Genomic DNA, 21,396 nt, shown 5'->3' with positions numbered 1-21,396 from the left:
TTATATTTTAAAACCATCATTCAAAACACTCCTACCCTGTATGTCTTTCCTAAAGACCGGACGCGCTGAAAAACCTCACCTACTCAACTTTCTTCACATTTGATTCACATCTATTGGTATGATGTGTACAATCATCGCACCTTTATAAATGAACGCATCAGTAAAGTCGTCATGTTTTTTTATGACACCAATAATTCTCGCTTAAGGATTTGCGGAGGCCTTTCTGTGTTGACATGTCTCTCTTGCTCAGTTTGTCTGTGATTTACCAGGAGACGAGACATTAGGACCCACATTTCATTTTCACAAATCCCACTCATCCAACTGCCAATCACGTTTCGTCTTAAAAAATAAAAAATAAATGAAATGAAATTAAATTAAAATAAATTAAAAATTAAAAATTAAAAATTAATAATCAATAAACACAAAACGTGTGGGCTTCCATTTGGTGTGGGCGTACTAGTTAATCACTTCAATTTTAGGTTTTTAGTATCCAATTTTTTTTACAAACCTAAAATCATATTCAAAAGGACCATTATATATCCCCTAAATAATCAACAATATCAATAAATAGGATCAAAGTTGAAGACAACTGAGTAGAAGTGATATATTCACAACACATCATGTTAGACTTTATGTTGTAGAGACAAATCAAAACACAGCAACACGGCATCGGGAATAACCATAGCAACGGTAAGCGAAGCAAACAAAGGCAACATCAACGGCAACAATAGCGGCAATGGTAACAGCAACAGCAACAGTTCTTCCTTATCAACTTTAGCTAATTCACGCAAACACAACTTCTCTTCACTCCTCCTCTCCCCCTGAAGAGAAGAGGTCGTCGGAGTCAAGAAATAAGCAACATCTTCTTTAATCTTTATGCACTGAAAACATGAGTTTTTTTTTTCTTTTTTGGTGGAGAGAGAACACACACGAGATTAATTTGTAGGAACAGAACAGATGCTGGCTTGTAGTAACTATAGCTAGGGGTGGTTGCGGCTCGGTAACCGCGAATTTTTGCCCAAACCGCAAACCGACCGACTATTTGCGGTATGGTGATTTTTGAAACCACAAACCGACCGCGTTTTGCGGTTTACCGCATTGCGGTAAACCGCAAAAAGCGGTCGGTTACCGTGAATTAGCGGTTTAAAACCGCAAGTTCTTTTTGTGTCATAAAAATCCAACTTCTCAAGCATATATAAAATTACAATCTCATCAACTTCTCAAGCATTCACAACCTAAAGAAAATTAAAGTTCAATTCCAAGCATTCCAATTAAAGTTAAACTTCTCAAGCATTCCAATTCCAAATTCTTTAAAGTTACAAACCAAAAGGAAAATGCAATGCAAAATGAATTAAAGTTACAACCCAAAAGAAAATCCAATTCAAAGTTAATTAAAATTACAAACTAAAAGGAAAATGCAATGCACCAATGTTACAAACTAAAGTTACAAAAACTCAAGTGTTGGTGGTGGTGAGTGGATTTGAAGAACCCCGTTGTGTTGTTTGAGCACCAATGCTATCTACAAATAAAACAACATAAATTTAGTACATTTTATTATAAGAAGAAGCATAAATAACATGAGCCTAAATAAACTAATTACTTACAAGTTGTCATATATTCCATTTCCTTGTAGAATTCAACCTCATCATCCGTTGGTTCCTTGTAAAAGAAAAATTCGTCCGCTCTAAGCCAATCACTAGTACACACTAATGTCTCTACCATTTTAGGATACAAAGAACTTCTAAAAGGATCCACAATCCTCTTGCCTATGCTAAAAGCATTTTCACTAGCAACCGTAGAACTTGGAATTGCAAAGATATCCTTGGCAACTTGTGAAAGAATAGGATATCTTGTTTGGTTCCCTTTCCACCAATTCAAGAGATTGAATAGAAAATATTGTATGAAATATGTTGTATGAAATATATTTTACATACAATATAATATAGACAATATTATTTAAAATATATTCGCGGTTTGCGGTAACCGCAAGTTTTGAAAATCAAATACCGCAACCGCAACCGCAAATGCGGTTCGGTTTACCGCGATTGCGGTTTCATTGCGGTAAATTATCGGTTGGTTTTTGCGGTTTTTCGGTTTTTCGGTATAAAATGCCACCCCTAACTATAGCAGTGTCTGCCTATTTTGCCCAAGTGAAAACAACTAATTGGCTTGAAGTTGGATCACGATAAACTTTAAATATTAAGTAATTAAATAAATACATCAGCACAAAGAAATAAGTAATTAAATAAATACATAAATACCAGGACGGCAATCCTGCATCAGCACAAAGAAATAAGTAATTAAATAAATACATGTCAAGCTAGAAAGTAAAAATTATTTTGATTTGAATTGGTAAGCAAATAACTGCTGATTAAAGCATTTTCAAATATTAAGGTCTCCGCTCTATTTTAGACCCAACAATTTGATCTGTAACCTTATCAGCAAATTAGAAATGGTTGTCCTTCTTCTTCTTCTCTTGTTTCACTTAGCCCCTTGTGCAACCTCACTAAACTTCCGTTTCCCCACCTTCCCAAATGGCATCAACACCCTATCTCTCGAGGGAGATGCTTACGTCGACGGGGAATTCCTCCGACTCACCAAAAGCGCTGTTGACGACCTAAAAAACCAAAGCGTCGGCCGAGCCACCTACAGCCAACCCTTCCTCCTCCGCGACAACGCCACGGGAAAACTCGCTGATTTCACCACAACTTTCACATTCGCCATCGACTCGCAAAATAAAACATTCTATGCAGACGGGCTCGCCTTCTTTTTGGCGCCAAACGGGTCTGCACTCAACACAACAATAAGCACAGGCGGCTCTCTTGGCCTCCCCGTCATAACCCCAGAAAAAAACGAGTCCACGAATCTGTACCCGTTTGTGGCAGTGGAGTTTGACATATTTCATAATGCAAGGACGTCTATCGACGATCCCGCTGGCGATCATGTTGGTATTGATGTCAACTCTGTCAAGTCTAAAGTTACCGGGGCGTGGAATGGTAGCATTACAGAGGGACGATTCAATAGTGCTTCGATTCGTTATGATTCTGGATCGAAAAATCTTAGCGTTACCTTCACTACTTACGAAAATGGTGTCTGGGTTGAGAGGTATCTTGATTACATGGTTGATGTGAATGAGATTTTGCAGGGTTGGGTGATTGTTGGGTTCTCTGCTGCAACAGGTTCTTTGACTGCTCTGCACAAGATCAAATCATGGAGTTTCAATTCGACATCGCTGATTGATGAGAATGCAAAGAACAACACACCAGTAGCTCCTGAGCCGACCCCCATTGTTGAACCCGAGTCAGGAAATGGCATCAACATTGGACTTGTGGTTGGGCTGGTTGTTGGTGGGTGTGTTCTTTTGGTTGGTGGGTTTTGTTTGGTTTGGTTCATTTTTTGGAAGAAGGGGGGAACAGGGGAAAGTAGCGACAATGATGAAGATCCTATGGTCAACGATCCGATTGATGAGGAATTCGAAAGGGGGACAGGCCCGAAGAAGTTTTCGTACAAGATATTGGCTCAATCGACAAATGATTTTGACGAGGGAGAGAAGCTTGGAGAGGGAGGGTTTGGTGGGGTTTACAGAGGCTTCGTAAAAGATTTGAACTCATATGTTGCTGTTAAGAGGGTATCAAGCGGGTCTAGACAGGGCCTGAAGGAGTACGCAGCAGAAGTAAGGATCATCAGTCGACTTAGGCATCGGAATCTGGTGCAACTGATTGGTTGGTGCCACGAAAAGAGAGAACTCCTACTTGTTTACGAGTTCATGTCCAATGGAAGCTTAGATTCCCATTTGTTTAAAGAACAAAGCTTGTTAACTTGGGAGGCAAGATACAAAATTGCTCAAGGTTTGGCCTCTGGGTTGTTCTATCTACATGAAGAGTGGGAGCAATGTGTGCTGCATAGGGATATTAAATCGAGCAATGTTATGTTAGATTCAAATTTCAACGCAAAACTTGGGGATTTTGGGTTAGCTAGACTTGTGGACCACGGAAAACAGTCGCAAACCACAATCTTGGCTGGAACCATGGGTTACATGGCTCCGGATTATCTCAACACCGGAAAGGCTAGCAAAGAATCAGATGTCTACAGCTTCGGAGTTGTTGCTTTGGAAATAGCATGTGGGAGAAAACCCATCGATCCAAAGTTTGGAAGCTCTAAAGTCAATATGGTTGAGTGGGTTTGGGAGCTTTACGGAGAAGATAGAGTCAATGAAGCAGCTGACCCAAAACTATGTGGGGATTTTGATAAGAAACAAATGGAGTGCTTGATGATTGTTGGGTTGTGGTGTGCTCATCCAGACTACAACATGAGGCCTTCAATACAACAAGCAATTCAAGTGCTTAACTTTGAGGTACCGTTGCCGAATCTCCCATCAAAGATGCCGGTGGCCACCTATTTTGCTCCTCCGAAATCGCTCTCAATGTTGTCTAGAGATATTAGTGGTTCTCAAGGAGGCCAAACTGAGTCGTCTTCAGGCCAAACTAACTCCTCACAGTTCAGCGCACCTTCTTCTGCCACAAATTCTCATCCAAAAATTTCACTTGGGTAAGAAAGAAGCCTAACTAATTAATTTTGATTCTAAACTTTTAGAACTTTTTGTAATTCCACTGTTGTCCTGTACGAGATTATGCATTTCACTCTTTGTTTTGATAATACACAAATTCAATATCAATTTAGTTACACAATAAGAAATGATATATATCTATACACGTTTATATTTTAAAACCATCATTCAAAGCACTCCTACCCTGTATGTCTTTCCTAAAGACCGGACGCGCTGAAAAACCTCACCTACTCAACTTTCTTCACATTTGATTCACAACTATTGATATGATGTGTACAATCATCGCACCTTTATAAACGAACGTGTCAGTAAAGTCGTCACGTTTTTTTATGACACCAATAATTCTCGCTTAAGGATTTGCGGAGGCCTTTCTGTGTTAACATGTCTCTCTTGTTCAGTTTATCCGTGACTTACCAGGAGACGAGACATTAGGACCCACATTTCATTTTCACAAATCCCACTCATCCAACTGCCAATCACGTTTCGTCTTAAAAAATAAAAAATAAATGAAATGAAATGAAATTAAAATAAATTAAAAATTAAAAATTAAAAAATAATAATCAATAAACACAAAACGTGTGGGCTTCCATTTGGTGTGGGCGTACTATTTAATCACTTCAATTTTAGGTTTTTAGTATCCAATTTTGTTTTACAAACCTAAAATCAAATTCAAAAGGACCATTATATCCCCTTAATAATCAACAATATCAATAAATAGGATCAAAGTTGAAGACAACTGAGTAGAAGTGATATATTCACAACACATCATGTTAGACGCCATACATGGAGAAGTCGCACAGTCCGCACATCTCGGTGAGGCTCTGTGAAGTCACACAGTCCGCACATCTCGGCATTGAATATTTTGTTAGGCATATATAGCTACAAACTTGTAGTATGATGGGTCTAATCAATTTATTTATTTATTGTTTTTTTCAGTATAAGTGATAGTCTAAAAACTACAAGGGAGGGGGATTTCTCTCACACACACAACTATGATGCCCTGAAGATTTGAACTTGAAACCTCTGGTCTGCAAGTTGATGCCTTTCCACTGAGCTAGACCTCTAATCCAATTTTCTTAGTTGAGATTCTTTGATGAGTTTGACCAGATTATATTTTGGCATTTTTGTGTGAGGAAAGACATCTCAATATGAACAGATGACAATGCCACCGGGGTCTAGCCAAGTGAAAAAGTGCCTTTACTTGCAAACCAGAGGTCTCACGTTCGAATTCCCACGATATCATAATTGTGTGTATGTGTGAGAAATCCCCCCTCCCCTCTTATTTATACTATCGCTTATACTAAAAAAAAAAAAAAAAAAAGAACAGATGACAATAGATTTAAGAACCAAAAGGAAAAAAAAAAAATTGAAGAGTTGCTACTTTACATGCACTACTATTATTAGGCAAACCTAGGACATTTCTTAAATTAAGTGTTCAAATTTAATAAAGTGTTTCATTTAATGTGGACTATCACTTTTCTTGTTTTATTTCTTGTGATTGTGTTTAAATTAAGTGTTCTTAACATATTCAAACTACATTTGCTTATAAACTATCAAGTTCTCGTGAGAACGACCTCGTATTTACAAATCTATACTCTAATAGATTCGTACACTTGGGAGTATTTTTAATTAGATAGTTAGCGTATTAATTTACGCCCGTTATGAATTAATGCAACATTGCTACTTTACATGCACTACTATTATTAAGCAAACCTAGCACATTTCTTAATTAGTACCCTAGGAATTGTAAGGAAACTTGTAGCTCAAATAGAGACAACTGAAAACGTTTGGTAGAAAATCTTATAAGTATTTTTTGGTGATGGAATTTGATATCTATAAGGATATAAAGAGTCATACATTGGGGACCCTATTTTCCAACATGTGGGTATTGACATCAACTCTCTCAAGTCTATTACCAATAGTACATGGGATGGTGGTATTATGAATGGACAAGAAAATGGTGCTACCATTAGTTATAATTCTACCTCACAAACTCTTCTGGTTGCCTTCACTACCATTCTAAATGGTACCCAAGTGAGTAGTTATCTAAATCAGAGAGTTGATTTGAGCTACTTGCCGGATAGGGTCATTGTTGGGTTCTCTGCTGCCACGGGTGCTAAATTTGCTGTGCATATGATCACCTCTTGGAATTTTAACTCTTCTCCCGATGATGACAATGGAACGAGTGGAGTGAACTCGGTAGTTCCTCTGCCAAGCACTAGTTCTCAACAAGGACAACGAGCGGTTGCATTGGGTGTTGGTGGATGCATTGCCTTGGTTGGAGCTTTATGCTTTGTTTGCTTCATCTTGGGGTGGAACAAGCGGAAAACAGCAGGAGAAAGTGAGGAAGATCCCTGCTGAATGATTCCAATGACAAATTTGAAAAGCGAACATGCCCCAGGAAGTTTTCCTACACGGAGTTGGCTCACGCAACAAGAAATTTGAGGAGGGAGAAAAGCTCGAAGAGGGAGGGTTTGGTGCGGTTTATAGAGGCTTCTTAAAAGGCTTGAACTCATATGTCGCTATTAAGAGAGTGTCTACAAGGACGAAAGGAGTATGCGTCTGAAGTAAGAATCATCAGTCGTCTTAGGCATCGGAATCTAGTCCAACTCATTGGTTGGTGCCATGAGAAAAGAGAACTCCTACTTGTTTACGAGTTCATGCCCAACTGCAGTTTAGATATTCATCTATTCAAAGCAAAAAACTTGTTAACTTGGGAGGTAAGGTACAAAATTGTTCAAGGTTTAGCCTCCGGCTTGTTATATCTACACGAAAAATGGGAACAATGTGTACTCCACAGAAATATCAAATCTAGCAACATTATGTTGGATTCAAATTTCAACCCAAAACTTGGAGATTTCGGATTAGCTCGACTTGTGGACCATGGAAAACAACCAGAAACGACGAGGAATGTGGCTGGAACAAGGGGTTACATGGCTCTTGAATATGTTGCTACAGGAAAAGCTTGCAAGGAATCAGATGTCTACAGCTTCGGAGTTGTTGCTTTGGAAATAGCCTGCGGAAGGAAACCTGTTGATCTCAAGTTGACAAGTAATCAAGTCAGTATGGTGGACTGGGTTTGGGAGCCTTATGCAGAAGGGAAAGTCCTTGAAGCAGCCGACCCAAAACTATGTGGAGATTTTTTTTTTTGATTAAGAACTATGTGGAGATTTTGATGACAAGCAAATGGAGTGTTTATTGGTTGTTGGGTTGTGGTGTGCTCACAAAAATTATAAGATCAGGCCTTCGATACTTCAATCAATGCAAATGCTTAGATTTGAAGTTCCACTGCCCATTCCCTCATCAAACATGTCCATGGTGGAGACCTATTCTGCTCCTCCAACATCACTCCCAATGCATTCTTGTTATAGTGCTACTGGTCTTTCCAACAGAGAGGTCAGTGAAACGAACCCCTCAGGCTATGATTTCAACACCAATTCCTCACAGTTCAACACATGCACATGAACTTCTACTTCTACATTGATTTATCTTCCTCTTCTTCTCTATTTTTCCTTTCTCTTTCAATTAAAAAATAATTAATTGGTATTTTGTTTTAAAAATTATTTCAAAAAATTTAACCAAACAAATTTTCTTAAAAAATGGATTTGAGAGCACAATTTGTTTTTAAGAAAAATCAAAGTTTTTAAGTTATTTATCAAAGTAGAATACCAAACGCCACGTAAACTTGTACAAGAATTTAATTATTACGAAATATGTTAATTACATGTTTTGAGATCTCCATATAGTATTGTATGGCGTCATTTATAATATATTTAAATACATAAGATATGATTTTACAGTATGTTTGTTAGTAAGATCTGGAAATTTTTTTCTCTGAGATTACCTGTGTCTCTATCCAATGGAAATGACTGACAATTGACAAGTCTAACTTCTAAGTGTGTACACGATGATATGATGAGCCCATGTGATCATATCCCATCAAAGCCAATTCTTGATTGTTGTCCTTCTCACTCTTGTCTCTCACTCTTGTCTCTCTGTGCTGGCAAAAGGCGAAAAAGGGGAAAGAATAAAGAAAAAGAGAAAGCCTTCTCTCCTCTCGTCTCTCTCCCTCTTTGAGTCTTTGGTTGGTAATTGGGACGACCATCACCTTGGTGGCTGGCTGATCCATATCTTCTTTGCATGCACGTTGACCATTATATACGTGGTGTCATCTTAACCACGTACGTATTGGGGTTTCTGAGATATTGGTTCTAAGATGAAGAAGCTGAGTTGGATTCCGGTGTGATCGCATTGAATATGGGACCATTAACCACATACGCCATGATTGAGGAACACTATTTACGACACGGGCTTTTATTGCTTGCATGTTTCGCGTCGTGATTGATAATTCACGGCGTGCTTTGTGCGCCATAATAAATATATTCTGGTGTAGTGATTTATGCCCCTACATAACATAACGACACATTTAGAAACTACTAAGTCTTGTTTGAATTGTGTTACGATAATGACTTGACTAGAGCAGTTCCAGTCATTGCCCAAGGCAAGGGCAGGAGGGGGCCAGGCTTTTTTCTCACTTCCAACGGACAAATGTGTCTGGGCTGTGAGTGGGCTCCACAAGCCTGGGCTGGTTCTCTGGCAAAACCAGCCCTTGATCTAGTCTGCATTTGCTGACGTTAGTAACGAAAAAAATAAAAAGGGAAAAAATAAAAACAAATATTAAAAATTTCAGAATTTTTTAAAAATAAATACTTATTCATATTTTTCAATTCCCACAGCAAAACTTTATACATATTCCTCTCCTCATATCTCATGTGAATAGTGGTTAACATGGCAATGAGTGGAAACACCACAAGCCTTTTATAAGGACTGTCACTATTCACATGAATAGTAATAGTCCTTGCCTCCTCTTGCCTTTTGTCATGGCAAATGAGTGAAAGTGCTTTTAGAAGAAAAACCATATTCCCATTTTAACTGGACCAAAACAACATTTCCAATTTCAAATACGCTCTTAATCCATTTTATATGAACGAACGTGTAATTCTTCGGCAATACGTCACATGATGTAACCAATATACATAGAACTTAGATGAGACGTTTCTCCCCCTCCTTAATTTACGCCTCGTGTTTGTGTTTTCCATCACAACTTCCTCCCTCCTTCCTACTAAAATCAGAAAGTTGAAAGCTTCATTGACTTGGAGTCAACCCACTTGTCAGGAAACTTAAAAGTCTTCCCGGTCCCTTTCTTTCTGGACTTCAATTCCAGCTCTTCCTGCTCTAGCTTGCTCTTTATGATGACAAGCAATAATGCAAACTCCATTCTCTCTCAGAGTCTCATGCTCTCCCCCAAAATGGTTCTCACTTGCAACTCTGCCATCACCACATTCACACTACAACCAACCAAGCTTCACTTCCTCCTTCTTCTTCTCTTCTTTCTGTTAACCCCTCCTGCAACCCCATTAAACTTCAGTTTCTCCAGCTTCAACGGCAATGACAACACCAATATATCCACAGAAGGCGACGCTTATTTAGACAACGAATTCCTCCGCCTCACCAAAAGCGCTTCCGACGTCGCAATAAACGTCAGCGTAGGCCGAGCCACCTACCGCCAGCCCTTCCTTCTCCGCGAAAATGACACCGGAAAACTCGCAGACTTCACCGCCTTTTTTAAGTTCGCCATCGACTCCAACAACAACACCAACTACGGCGACGGCCTCACTTTCTTCATCGCCCCAGATGGGTCCTCACTCAACCGAACAATAGCCGCCGGCAGCAGCCTCGGCCTCCCCGTCAACACCACGCCTTCATCAAACGACGCCGGTCCGAGGAACCAGTACCCTTTTGTTGCCGTGGAGTTTGACATTTACCAGAATGTACAGCCAATCATCAACGATCCCCGGTACGATCACGTGGGCATCGACATCAATTCACTCAACTCTGTTATTTACCAGAGTTGGAGTGCAGGCATTTTGAAAGGGAAAGAAAATAGCGCTACTGTTAGTTATAATTCAACCTCAAAAAACCTGAGTGTTGCATACACTACAATTCTGGGTCATATCCAAGTGATTAATTATCTTCATTACACAGTTGATTTGAAAGACTATTTGCCGGATTGGGTGGTTGTTGGGTTCTCTGCTTCAACGGGCAGCTCTGTTGCTCTGTTTAAGATCGTCTCATGGAATTTTAATTCAACGTCGCTGGTTGATCACCATAAGGTGGACATTGCAACCGATAACACGTCATCGGTTGTTGCAGTTCCTGCGCTCAGCCCCGTTGCCAGTGCTTATAGCCCCAAGCCAGGAAATGATCGCAGGATTGGACTAGCAATTGGGATCAGTATTGCTGGATTTGCTGTCTTGGTTGGTGGTGGGTTGGGCTTGGTTTGGTTCATTTTGTGGAAGAAGAGAGGGACTGGGGATACTAGTGATGAAGATCCCATGGTGAATGAATTGAAGGATGATTAGTTCGAAAAAGGGGCTGGCCCGAGGAAGTTTTCCTACAGCGAATTGGCTCAAGCCACCAGTAATTTTTTGGAGGAAAAAAAGCTTGGAGAGGGAGGGTTCGGTGGGGTTTATAAAGGCTTTATACCAGACTTGAACTCATATGTTGCTGTTAAGAGGATATCGAGGGGATCTAAACAAGGACCCAAGGAATATGCATCGGAAGTGAGGATTATCAGTCGAGTTAGGCATCGGAATCTTGTGCAACTGATTGGTTGGTGTCACGAAAGAAAGTTCCTACTTGTGTACGAGTTCATGCCTAATGGTAGTTTAGATTCTCATTTGTTCAAAGAAGAAAAGTTGTTAACTTGGCAGGCAAGATATAAAATTGCTCAAGGTTTGGCCTCTGGGTTGCTCTATCTACACCAAGAATGGGAACAATGTGTGCTGCACAGGGATATCAAATCCAGCAATGTTATGTTGGATTCAAATTTCAACGCAAAACTTGGGGATTTCGGGTTAGCAAGGCTTGTGGATCACGGAAAACAGTCGCAGACCACAATCTTGGCTGGAACCATGGGCTACATGGCTCCTGAATATGTTAATACAGGAAAGGCTAGCAGGCAGTCAGATGTCTATAGTTTTGGAATTGTTGCTTTGGAGATTTCGTGCGGGAGAAAACCCATCGATCCAAAGTTTGGAAGCTCTAAAGTCAATATGGTGGAGTGGGTTTGGGAGCTTTACGGAGAAGATAGTCATTGAAGCAGCTGACCCAAAATTGTGTGGGGATTTTGATGAGAAACAAATGGAGTGCTTGATGATTGTTGGGTTGTGGTGTGCTCATCCTGACTACAATATGAGGCCTTCAATACAACAAGCAATTCAAGTGCTTAACTTCGAGGTTCCGTTGCCGAATCTCCCATCAAAGATGCCGGTGGCCACTTATTTCGCTCCTCCGAAATCGCACTCAATGCTGTCTAGAGATACTAGTGGTTCTCTAGGAGGCCAAATTGAGTTTTCATCAGGCTATGGTTACAACACTAATTCCTCACAGTTCAGCGCATCTTCTTCTACCACAAATTCTCAGCCAAAAATTTCACTTGGGTAAGAAATAAGTCTAACTCAATAATTATGATAACCTGGATCCTAAACATTTGGAATTTTTTTTAATTTCAATGTTCTATGTGGTAATTGCCTGAATGGATATTCTTTGACCAGATCATGATGTGTTGTGAGGAAAGACATTTAGATAAAAAAAAAATGAAGGGATGACAAGGATGAAGATGGCGCCTTGCTCTTTCTCTGTGGTTCACCAATTAAGAACAAGTCTTACAGATCCCTGTTTCACCGAAAGATTTCCTCTTCATGATTTATGACATTGTGATTAAGATACTTTGTTAAAGTTGTAAGTGCTGTTGGATTTGTCTGCCATGTTTTGTTTTTAAGAGTAATCAAAGTTGTAATATGTTTGGTTTGGAAAGTGCAAAAATTGATTGTATAATTGGGTAATTTTCACTTTACCTCACACCGTACCCTCACCATACCTTCTCGTCGCCGCCCATCACCTCCTCTTTCTCTCTCTCTCCCTCTGTCTCTCTTCCCTATGTCAATAAAGACAGATTCATAGCCGCCGTCAAGTCCCACCTCAGAAGCTCCCTCCTTCTCTCCCACCCCAGATCCATAGCCGCCATAGCCCGAGGCCTCAAGCACTGGCACAACACCACCGACCTCAACCTCGACCGCCACATCATCGTCGTCCCCAACCCCGTCACGACCGCATCGCATTTTAACCACCAGACAGCGGGTATGGTTTGTGGGTTCTGCTAATTGGGTTTGTGGATATGGTTTGTGTTAGCTTGATTTTTGTAGTGGAGTTTGCATTGAGGATCTTGTTGGTTTAGCCACACTCCCCATAATCTCCTAGGGTGATGAAATTCAGGGCGGAAGATTGAAGGTTACTGGACTCTCGCACTAGCTCTAAGAAATTGAAATTGAAGGTTAGAGCATCTGACAGGGATGAGGGAGAAAGGAGAAGTTGGGGTGTGGGTGTTGGTAGGGCGGTAGGGCTTTAGGCTGGGTCGGGTTGGGGTGGTTGTACGGTAAGGTGGGAGGGGAGGAGGTCGTACAGGGAAAGATTTTTTAAAAAAAGATTTAGGGAAATAGCGGTATATGCCACCCATTTTATAATCTTAACTAAAATTACCACCCCTTCCCAATTTTTTTTTACAACTACCACATATAAATATATAATTATTGTCCACTTATGGTACCCATATCAATTTTTCAGAAATTGGCTTCTCTCTCTACTCTATCTCTTCGGCCCGTCTCTCTCCCTCGTGTACCTCTCTCTCTCCGACGCAATTGTCTTTCTCCCTCAGCAGTGGCTGTTCATCCTCTCCACCGTTGACATCCATGAGGTACTCTTCATATACCTTTTCTTTGAAATTTGGTTTATGGTGTACGGATTTGTAAGAAATTGGTTTAGGGTTTTAGTGTTTAGGGGTTACTCAGAAATTGGGTTTGGGTTTATGGGTTTCTATGAACTGGGTAATAACTGACACCCACTCTCACTCGCTCGCAGGCACTGTTCACAGAAATCAAACTCTTTATTTTGTCACAGAACGTTTGGGCTTCGTTCAGCTTTGTCTGGGTAAGTCCCAACTATCTATATTGTTTGATGAGATTTTAAGCTCTGGGCTCTGTGATTTCTACAAGAATTAATTCCACAATATTCTGATTTTACTTGTTCAAATCAAAGCAAAGGAAGGGACGTTGTTTATGGATGGGTAATTGTCAAAAACGACTTCTGGAATCTACATGCTTATAATCAAATTTTGCAGATTGTCAATGGTCCACAGTCCACATTTGAGACTGAGAATTTTGAATGTTCTTGTTAGGCTGGTTTTGTTTTACCTCTTCAATCATTGTTAGCATATGGTTCTCTGGAACTTTTGAATAAATTGTTTAATCAGATGTCCAAACCGTTGGAATTAATATGTTACTGTCGTAATGCATTTCATTTTCAGGCAATATGCAAGGATAGCCGCATTGGTCCTGGAGCGGCAACTACTGAAATTGAGTTAGCTAAGAGAGTAAAGGAATTCTCTTTTACAGAAACATGGTAATGGCGTGAATTATTATTTTCTCAAGATGTTGTCCCTGAAACATAAAATAAAATATTGATGTCTAGACCAACTATTGGAACTTGATTTTGTAACCATTTTCCCAGTCATAGATTTCTGATTGGGCAGTAGTGCAATAACCTACTAAAGAAACAATGGATTTGCAGATTGGATCAGTATGCTATAGCAAAATTTGCCGAAAGCTTTGAGATGGTGCCTAAAACGCTAGCTGAAAATGCTGGGCTTAATGCAATGGAGATCATATCTTCTCTATATGCTAAACATGCATCAGGAAATACCAAAGTGGGCCTCGACTTGGAGGAAGGCCGTTGCAAAGAAATGTCAACTCTTAATATTTGGGACCTCCACATAACTAAGTAAGCTGCTCTTTGTCTTGTAACAGTTCATGCTTTTATGTGAAAGTTCTCAATACATTGAATGTTGTTACAGCTGGGATGTTTGATGCAATTTTGGTTCTGAATTTTCATTAATTTTGGATCTAGAATTTGTTTGTAGAGGAAGCTTTTATTAGTAATCCCATTTTTGGTGGTTTTGATAGCCAATTAGTTCCTGTTGCGTACATTAATGGTTCATCTTATTGGTATCCTTTCTGTTGATTTTCTGTATCAAAGTGTGACTAACTGGCATGGGTGTTTTGAGGATTGTGGTGCATTTTGAAGTCCATTGGCCAGCTAATAGGGCTAGGAGGTTATGCATATATGATGTATAAAATTTAGTTCATGATTTGGTGGTCTAACAACTACATCTTTGTGCTGAAAGCCTTTATTCACCAAGGGACCCAGTCATTCTGTTATTTTCTTTATTATATTTCATTTGTGTAAATAGTTAAGCCACATATCCACTACGAAAGGTTTCTTATCTTTCTTTTTCAGTAAATGGTTGGTTTCTAGAGGATAACAGAGTGACAATGCCAACCTTTTTATTTTTTATTTGTTTTACAAATAGTATTGATGGTTTGCACTTAGGATTTTTACGAATTATAGCATTCGGGAATAAGTGAGGATTTCTTTGGATAACTGATAAATAGTAACTTGGAAACATCTCGACTTCAAACATTTTGGGTATTTTATGAACTTTAGATAGTTTTGTTTCATTAATTTATTGAAATCAACATGTTTAAGTTGGCCAGGAAGTTGTTTCGTATGAGATATAGGTATCAATCTTCTTTCTTGGGCTGTTTGTTGCAGGTTCTTTGCTCTCAAGTATGCTGCAGATGCTGCCTGCACTGTTCTACGGGTAGATCAGGTAACTAGTAACTACGTATTTGTCAATGGTTTTCCTAATTTTGAAGTACCCAAATTTGGTATGAACTACATCTTTGAATCCCTGATTGCATCTTTGAGGCCAAAGCAGAAAAAATGCTATACATACAGTTTTTTTTATAAAAAAAAATCGAGGCTTTATGAATTAGTTGACTATTCTTTTTATTTATTTATTTAATTTTATACTTTTAGACTTTTTGTGAAGTCTTTTTCTCTCTTTTTTTTTTAAAGTTCCCCTAACTTGGCACAGATGCATGTATGCACGGTCGCAAATGTTAGTTTTTAACTTGGAAAAATAAAATAAAATTGAAAGTTACGTTTGGGAAATGTTGAACTTTTATAATGAATATGGCTTCAGTGCAGAAGGCTTGATAGTAAATAGAAAATCTATATGCTGGGGGTTTTCTAGCTAGCTAAAAATGTGTGAGAAATGATGAATCTATCTGATTGCAGCCTATTTAATGTTTAATACCTTCATTAAAAAAAAGGTTGTTGACAGTGCTTTGACTATCTTGCAGATTATAATGGGAAAACCAGCAGGTGGCCCTAGTAAGATAGATCAGCCTGCAGGGATGGATGAGGACTAATTTTGTGTGTATGACAATTGACTATCTTTGCTTGTATTGCTCTATGTTAGGGATCTTTTGTTCCATTTTAGTAACAATTTTGTTTAGGAGAAAAAGAAACATATTGCAGTTCATGCTTTGTAAATGCCACTCTTCTGTTACTATGGACACGCGGTATGCCCTTGTTGGGTAGGTTTGGATTGAAACCATGGTCAAGTGCTTGAGCCATGTTTAGTGAGAAAGCTTGAATGGATTTTCTTTTATGTTGTATTTGGCCCTTCTCTTTTCAAGCATGCCAAAAATCATCCTGGTTTTGTAATATGTGGTTTGTGCCCAATTAATTTACCGTGGATCTTGCATTTTTGTACCCAATATTTGATAGCTGCCTTCTTTTGAACGAAGATTCATTGAGGGAGAGAATTACTTTCCTTTTGAATATGAATCGATGTGCAACTCCAACTATCATTTGAAAGGTCAACATCAATTCATGCTAATATAAGGATGGATAACAATTGTCGTGTCCGTGACATTTGAATTCAGGATTACTTTCAACGAAGTGGAGACTCTGTTATTAGACCAAATGGCCATTGACATACGATATAATAGAAATATTAGGCCAATATACGTACACTATAGAGGCAATATTAGAGCAATATAACCACAATACGATAGCAATAGTATTACAATATACATCCAATAGGGTGGCAATATGCATACACTATCTATACAATACAAAGGCAATATTAAGACAATAGACATACAATAGAACAACAATATTAAGTGAATCTACATACAATAAACACACATCCATTACAGACTACATTTTACACATGCAAAATAAATCGCCATCGAACCATAACAATATTAGCTGTGTTTCTATTTGTTTTTCTTTTGGACGGATTCATATGATGTTTGATCCATTCAAAATGCTGTGGAGAAATTGTACGTATGGTACAGATTAAAACAAATTCAACCAGAAAATGAGTTAAACATCTTTAAAACCTCTAATCGGATTCCCAATTCCATTTCGGATGCTTTCTATATCAGATTGAACCAACTAAACAGCAAACAAATCTGCTTCAGTTTTTGGTTTAAGTTTTACTATAACTTTTTAAGCTAATCCCAACTGTGGATTTGATCCAACGATCAAGACCTTTTCTCTCAGAAGGTTTTTAAAAATCTAGATGGAAGACCTCCTGTAAAATCATGCCTTCCTCTCCCCACTCCTTCCAATTTCCTACCAATATTTCTAAAGTGTCAACATTGGAGATTAAATAATACAAAAACCCATGCAATCAATGCATATGCAGAAATAGCATGTACTTAACAAATTTGAACTTAATATATAGTTTTGGGAGTTGGAGACACTGCATGGAAAACCATCTTGACAATGAAAAGTTTCACAAAATAATCCTGTAAAACAATGTACCTACCCGTAGCTGAAACTTTATTCAACTACGGCCAGTAATTCACTCTCTTTGCAGAAGCAGTGCCTGCCATCTGTTCCCAAATCCACCTGAGACGTCAAAAATGCATTATCAGTAAAAGAAAATGGCAATCCATAGTGCAAGCATCCATATGCACCCATTGCATGCAACAATTCATAGACCATTTGCACAACATAGACTTCAGTTTATAAAGAAGATAAAAATGTCAGCTCCTTGTTTTACAGTCGGCCATTCTTGGGAGTCAAGACAGAACGTGTGCCAATTTTGTGTCAGAAATGCTCAACACAATAATTGTGCATGCTCTGGAACAGGCACAAGATAAGCTGTGATTGTATCAGACAATCATGCTAGCCAACCGAGATTAGATAATTGATAATTTTGATGTCATAGCAAATGAAACAAGACAATTGTTAAGTAAATAAGTTCGTTCTATGCCATTTAAGTGTCCAGAAGTTACAACGCACAAGTTAACAATGTGATGGAATATACTCATATAAAACAGTGGAAGTCCTTCATCAATGTTTATTTTAGACTCTTAACATCAGAGCTGTATAATATTTTCAACCGAATCAATTCTACTTACCTCATATGCATTTATGTCCGAGAAAAGAACCAGCAAAAGGATAAGGATTCAAAATTCAAATGACATGGTAAGCACCTAAATCACTACTTGGAAATAAACCATTAAACAACAAAAAACTTCACTAGCTCAGAAACTTATCGTCTAAGCAACAATATATGTCACAAATCAACATTATTTCAGACCAGAAGACAGTTGCCATTATTTGAGAATGTTTTAATTGCTCACCTTCTTTCCAGCCTTGACTTCCCCAACCTCAGCACCAACAGAAAGAATCTGAGAATAACAACGCTCGTTAGAATATCCTGATATTCAACTTGTTACTTCAAAAAAAAAAAATAATCATAACGAGACAGAAACAGTAGGCATACTACTCCCATAAGATACCGCTCAAATTTAACGGCTGATTTGGGCAGCAAAACTCCTCCAGCTGATTTCTGTGGCATAAGACAATTTGTTATCACGCTAATATTAACAGATAAGGTACACAAGTAACACCAACGCAATATATTTCAAAAATGCAGAATTTCAAATCAAAATAGATATTTCTCCATGATCTAATAAGAAGAAGAAGAAAAATACAAACAATGAGGTCAATTTTAGAACCCACTGTTCCCAACTAACCGCCATCAATCAACATGCAACCTCCTGATATCATTCAAGAGACAAACATACAAAAGGAAAACCAAAGAATAAGTAAAAAATGAAATATTAAAAAACTTTATAATTTTGAATGGAATCCCATTGTAACCAACCATAAGATAATCGTCCCCTCAAAAACCATGAATCAAAAATATTTGTCATAAGTACAGCCAACAAGGACTTGGTGCAACGTAGGCCATTTTTTGCCATTGTTGACAAATTGAAAGCACTCATAAGATCCTTTGGAGAATGTGGTCATAAGAAATTAATACGGTGATCAATATGCTTTTGGGACATTGGCTTAGTAAAGAAATAGAGAGTCTGAGATGCATGTAACCATTACTGACTACTCATAACTAGTCAAGTCCGCCTAACACCATTACAAACTTATTCATAACTAAGACAGATTTTTATTTATTTTTTGGTGGGTGGGGGGGGGGTAAGATCAAATGGGGTGGCTTTTGTCTCTTTGATCACATGAGGGCACACGTAATCAACAATCATGACTTAACTTTCAGATCATGTGCCTCATGTTCAAGCCAACCTTCTCAAGACTTCGGTCAGATAATTGCCCACCTAACAGAGACACAGCCAACATAAACACGCAATGGGCAATATAACTCAAATTGCCACTAGTCTGAGTCCTTTAACTAAGGCAAGCCAATCAAAATTAATAACTTCTCAAACCATTACAGTTCAAGCTCAAATCCTTGTTGGCATTCAAGAACTGTAGTTGAACTCAAGCCCACCTTAACACAATAACCAGGCAATACAATGGCAATATCACAGCAATATAACAGCAATATAATGGCAATATAACAGCAACGTAACAGCAATACGATAACAAAATAACACGAACACAACAGCAGTACCACTAACACAGCAGTGAACCAGAATTCATCAGAATCACACTATACAGATCTACTACATCAAATGGAAAATCCCAAGTTTCAAGATTCACATATCCAGACCAATCTAAATGCAATTGGTACAAACCCAGATGAATGAGCATGAATATTCAACAAAACCTAACCCAAAGCAATTAAAACCAAAATGAATTTAACACAAACCCAAACAATCAAAATATAACCCATTTCACATAATCCCACTTATATTAAAAAAATAACCATCAACACTACCTTTTCGAGGTCGGCAATCCACTAGAGCTTCAAGGTTGCAAGCAGCTATTCAGAAGACATACCTAAAGGGAGGGGTTCACGATTCCAAACAGAGAGCAAGAGACCAAATAGGAGGAGAAAGAGACATAACGAAGCTAGAGAGAGAAAGAGCTGCGCTATGAGAAAGAGAGCAAAGAGAGAGACACAGAGTTGCGCTAGAGACAGAGAGAGCCAAGAGAGAGAGAGCCAAGAGAGACACAGAGAGCTGCGTTAGACAGAAACCAAACAAAAAGAGAGCTGTGCCAGAGAGAGAGAGAGAGCTGAGTGACCTAAGAGAGAACAAAATTTCTGAAGTTGTGAAAATTCAGCAATAAGTGGACAATAATTTTATATTTATAGGTGATAGTTGTACAAATATTGGGGGGTAGTGGTATTTTTAGTTAAGATTATAAAATTGGGGGTATATACCGCTATTTCCCAAAGATTTATCATTTTTTTTATTTTTTATTTTTGTAAATATATATACTTTTAATATTTTTTATTGATTAATTAAATTAATTTTCATTTTGTCAAAACCACGTGATATCATATGAGTGGGTTTACGTGGCATATTTATTGTCACATTAGTGGTTGGTTAACAGACTTATAAATGGCAAGAGTAATGATACGTATGAAAGTGGTTGGAAAACCAACTTTGTGTATTCGATTTTGACGAAATTTTTTTGATACATCAAACTCTAAAAATCGATAAACTTTACCATAATAAAGTGAAAATTACCCTCATAACTTGTTGTAAGGAAACAAAACGTCCGATTGTTGGGGGAAATGGATATAAATAACCAGTTTTGTCCATTGGACTCGGTATGGAAATGAGAATTCAGAGATGGATTTTACTTTGCTATATTAAAGTTTTTTTTTTTTTTATAAATAAAATAAAATTTTAAATTTAGTCTCCCAGGATTGGGAAGACCTTCTTAGAGTCAACCGAGTCCAAGTCCTCTAAGTCCTTTATCCGAGTCTTTTAATTCCGTGTCTGAGTACAAGATTTCTTAGAATTAATTATTTTTTATGGGTAGTCTTAAAGGTTGAGAGAAACTTTTAAAGTTTTATTGATAATAATGAAAAGGGATCATTTGGCAAAAAAGAAAGAAAAAAAGAAAGAAAGATAGAAAAGGGATAACTGTTAGTCCAAGGCTATCCTTAGCTTTGAATTCAAAATCATGATTGGATTGTACATTTGAAAGTTTGGTAGTTTGTTCAGATTGTGTTTATATTTCATAGTCTGTGATAAGGATAACCTCTTAAAGGAGGAGTCCTATCTTATCGTTGTAACTCAACTCTTGTATATAAATTGACCAAAAAAAAAAGTTGGTTTTAATTCTACCTCAAAGCCTATACTATAACCACTAGGAATCTTAAAAATACAAAAATAACAAAATAACAAAATTACCCTGCTTAAAACTTAAAATGCTGGTTTGACTCGTCTCACCGTTGGTTTTCTTTCCACAATTGCGGTCATTAATAGGAATCCACACATGCTGGTCCAAATAGGAGCTCGGAGTAGAAAGCTGCAACAGTTGGATTTTGCTATTTCTCAGTTCACACATGTCAAGCTGCTCCTCGATCATCTCAGCTAACTATTCTACATCACTTTTCTTGCTGCTCAAACAAT

General features: G+C 38.2%; 4 pseudogenes across 2 annotated transcripts; all 4 read left to right on the top strand.

The window, feature by feature from the left end:
- Nucleotides 1-2,426: 2,426 nt before the first annotated feature.
- LOC110774450 (L-type lectin-domain containing receptor kinase IX.1 pseudogene) lies at nt 2,427-4,675 on the top strand (annotated as a pseudogene).
- A 1,048-nt stretch (nt 4,676-5,723) lies between these two features.
- LOC110774469 (L-type lectin-domain containing receptor kinase IX.1 pseudogene) lies at nt 5,724-8,474 on the top strand (annotated as a pseudogene).
- A 1,191-nt stretch (nt 8,475-9,665) lies between these two features.
- On the top strand, nt 9,666-12,466 carry LOC110746963 (L-type lectin-domain containing receptor kinase IX.1-like; annotated as a pseudogene). Its single transcript, XR_015835151.1, has 2 exons — nt 9,666-12,069; nt 12,184-12,466. The product of XR_015835151.1 is annotated as an L-type lectin-domain containing receptor kinase IX.1-like (transcript).
- LOC110766684 (T-complex protein 1 subunit theta-like) lies at nt 12,249-16,221 on the top strand (annotated as a pseudogene). Its single transcript, XR_015835324.1, has 8 exons — nt 12,249-12,306; nt 12,355-12,370; nt 13,253-13,382; nt 13,547-13,615; nt 13,992-14,086; nt 14,255-14,464; nt 15,296-15,353; nt 15,889-16,221. The product of XR_015835324.1 is annotated as a T-complex protein 1 subunit theta-like (transcript).
- The last annotated feature ends 5,175 nt before the right edge of the window (nt 16,222-21,396 follow it).

This window comes from Prunus avium, chromosome 4 (assembly GCF_965620075.1).
Source record: "Prunus avium chromosome 4, drPruAviu1.hap1.1, whole genome shotgun sequence".
In the NCBI taxonomy this organism is placed as follows: Eukaryota; Viridiplantae; Streptophyta; class Magnoliopsida; order Rosales; family Rosaceae; genus Prunus; species Prunus avium.
Note: the sequence above shows the minus strand (reverse complement) of the source record. Positions and strands in the feature narration are given on the sequence as shown.